Source organism: Gavialis gangeticus, unplaced genomic scaffold (genome assembly GCF_001723915.1).
Source record: "Gavialis gangeticus isolate Ggan-Ray unplaced genomic scaffold, GavGan_comp1, whole genome shotgun sequence".
NCBI classification, from domain to species: Eukaryota; Metazoa; Chordata; order Crocodylia; family Gavialidae; genus Gavialis; species Gavialis gangeticus.
The window spans coordinates 92,913,894-92,917,224 of NW_017729034.1; the positions used below are offsets into that span (position 1 = coordinate 92,913,894).

The 3,331-nt window shown below is 49.7% G+C and overlaps 1 protein-coding gene across 4 annotated transcripts in view; it reads right to left on the reverse strand.

Moving 5' to 3' along the window:
* TNFAIP3 (TNF alpha induced protein 3) overlaps positions 1 to 3,281 on the reverse strand; it is a 25,544-nt gene extending 22,263 nt beyond the window's left edge. The window contains exon 1 of one of the 4 annotated variants that reach the window (XM_019527538.1): positions 2,954 to 3,281. The gene's annotated coding sequence lies outside the window, so the exon portion shown is untranslated. Of the gene's footprint in view, positions 1 to 2,938 lie in introns of all 4 variants that reach the window. The other 3 variants (XM_019527539.1, XM_019527537.1, XM_019527535.1) reach the window with 3 other exon arrangements.
* Between the last annotated feature and the right edge of the window lie 50 nt (positions 3,282 to 3,331).

Genomic DNA, 3,331 nt, shown 5'->3' on the forward strand with positions numbered 1-3,331 from the left:
CGGTAGTACCACAAATTGTCATTGCTTATATCGAGTTAACATATCTCATTTTCATGAAGTATGACAATGTACTTTAAAGCAAGGACAGAACACTGCACATAGCCAGGCACACTTCAACAGTCATGCTTCCATTTCCCTTATTCGTATTTGTTCTGTGTTCTCTTATCCTTTCTTGCTACCATATTGTATGCAAGTGTTAATTAACCAGTATTTATAAAGCACTTTACAAGTTAATGTTTGGCAACTTCCATTACAAGTGCTCAGTTGAGAGATTCTGATTTTAAAATGATCCCATACCATAAGTGATAGCAAGGACATTGAAAAACAAACAAACCACTCAGGCCAATTAAGCAGGTTGCTCACACACACTAATCTATTGCTGCAAGACTTCAGTAGAACAGTGCCTGGCATGGCACTCCCATCACGCAAGCCTGACCAACCATTTAAACAGCAACTGGAAATGGGCTCAGAGAAGGTGTTTTCTTCTAATTTTCACCGCTGTTGCAATCTAGCAATCGTGGGAACACTAGTGGTGTACAGATGAGTGACGTTCATATCAGCCATCATTGAACACAGCACAGTGCTGGTTCAAATGAAAGATAAGGTAGATTTACACCTTGTAGACTAACTAAATAATAAATATATATAATAGCATGAACTTCCATGATCTCAAGCACACTTCATCAAATGCCATGAAAGGATAAGCATGGAGCAATGTATAAAACGGAGAGTGCTTGGAATACAAAAGGCAGGAAGAGAGGGAGGACAGAGAGACCGGGGCCATGCTGGAAGAGGCAAACAAGCAAGCAATAAAACCATGGGAACAAAGGAGTCACAAAACCTAATCCAGGTAATGGGATAAGAATCCTTAGTCCCTGTTTAAACCACACTTAACACAATCCAGTCTGAAGATGATGTCTTGCTCTGCAATTTCTTGTTCATATTGGTTTTTAAAGTTGTGCTGCTTAAAAAGAGTTACCCTGAGGTCAGCGATAGAAGGTCCTGGGAGGCTGACCAGTTCTGCCGCAAGTCCGAGTGCCTTTCTGGAGCTGATGTCTGGTCAGTGTTCATTCATTCTTACGCATACGGATCGACTTGCCTCTCCAATGGTAGCTAGCAAAGGGGCACTGTAAGCAGGTAATGGTAACAATGTTGGCAGAGGTGAAAGGGAATGAATCTGGTGTTATAATCTGTGCTATTCAGTCCTGTGATGATGTGGTCTGTATTAATGAGGAGGCACAGCTGCCAGTCTATACACTGGATTCTTTCGTGTAAGAATGAATGATCATCAAACATGTTTGTCCTTACACAACATCTGATGAAGTGAACTTGAGCTCACAAAAGCTTATGTTACTTATCTGATTTAGTCTATAAGATGCAAATCTACCCTGCATTCTGCCTGACATCAGACTAACATGGCTAAACACCTTTCTCAAATGCTAAAGGCAGTCTATCTTCCCCAAGGCTGAGGACACACAACACATGACAATAATTTACCCCTGATTTCAGTCTACAGGCATCAGGCTGGCCCACAGCAGGCCATATTATGATCCCTAGCCACTAGGTAGCAAGAGAGTGGGTTTGCATCCAGCAAAGAGCAACTTACTGCAGATGAAGGGAGTAGTTAGTACCCCAGATACTCCTCACTTTTGGAGATGTGAATGTTGCCTGGAGTGGAACAAATTATTCCTCTGTTGTAAGGCTCTGTGTCATGTTAATACAGACTACAGGCATCTTAGTCTCAGCTCTGCCTGCCCTGTGTCTCCCCCTCCCACTTTAAGCAGCAGGGAATCTTCACAAAACTGATTCCCACTGTGGCCAATGCCGTAATAGCCCACCCACTTCTCAGCCACCTCCAGTGTACAATGACCCCTGCCCTGCTCCTTTATTATATCTGTCAGGATGGGGATGGATACTAAGCCTTCTGAACCACCTTAAAAAAAAAACCACCCAGAGCAATGGGCGTTTCAATGAGCTGTTATGAGTTACGTAACTCACAGATGGCCTGGGTGGAATACATGTATGTGTAGGTGCGAGTAACCATTTTGCAAGTCCTGTGTATTCTGTGCGTGTCCGTCCTGTTTATTCTCTCTGTGTCTATTCTGTGCATCCTGTCTGTCCATCCTATATGTATGTCCTGTGTCTTGTGTATGGCTGCCCTGTGTGTGTCCCTGTGTCCATCCTGTTATTTCAGTCTGTGTCCATCCTGTGTCTGTCCCATGTTTTTCCTATGTGTCTGTGTGTCCATCCTGCGGGGTCTGTTCTGGTGTCTGCCCTGTTTATTCTGCGTGTCTGTCCTGTGCATCTCTCTCCTGTGTGTGTCCCTGTCCATTCCGTGCACCCTGTGTCTGTCCCATGTTTTTCCTGTATGTCCATTCTGGGCACCTGTCCTGTGCATGCCAGTCCTGGTGTCCATCCTGCTTATTCTGCAGGTGTCTGTCCTTGTGCCTGTCCCACATGTATAACTGTCCTACATGTGTCCCTGTCCATTCTGTGCATCCTGCATCTGCCCAGTGTTTTTCCTGTGTGTCCATCCTGCATGTCCTGTGTACGTCTGCTGCGTTTGTGTCCCTGTCCATTCTGTGCGTCCTGTGTCTGCCACACGTTTTTCCTAGATGTCCATCCTAGATGTCCGTCCTCTTTATTCTGAGACTGTCTGTCTTTGTGCACGTCTGTCCATTCTGCGCATCCTGTGTCCGTCCATTCTGTGTCTGCCACGCATTTTTTCCTTTGTGCCCATCCCAGGTGTCTGCCCCGTTTCTTCTGCGGGTGTCCGTCCTGCGCGTGTCCCTGCCCGGTGTTTTTCTCCGTGCGTCCGTCCTGGTGCGTGCCCCTTGAGGCCGAGCCGCGAACCCCGCACACAATGAACGCTCCAGGGACAAAGGCGACCCCTCCCCCCCGCCGCCCCGCACCAGCCCCGGAGCAGCGGCGCCCTCACCTCACCTCACCTCACCTCGGCTCGGCTCGGCTCGGCTCAGCGCAGCCGCAGGCGGGGAGCTCGACCAGCCGCCTCAGGCCCGGGCGGCGCGCTGGAGCGCGGGACCCATCAATCCGCCACTAGCCCCGCTCGCTGCTGCTGCCGGAGCGCCGCGCTGCTGCAGTCCTCCGCCCCCTCTCTGCTGCCGCTGGCGCTGCGTGGCGGGGAGCAGGCGAGACTGAGCGAGCCGCTTGTTTTTTCCTTTCTGTTTTACTGAGCAGAAACCCCCGCGCGCGCGGGGATTTCCACGCCCGGGGCCAGGGACTTTCCGACATGTGACAACTGCAGCCCGAGCGGCGGCTGCGGCGGCGGCTGGTGCTCCCTGAGCCCGCCAGGGGGCGCCGCCTGCGCCTG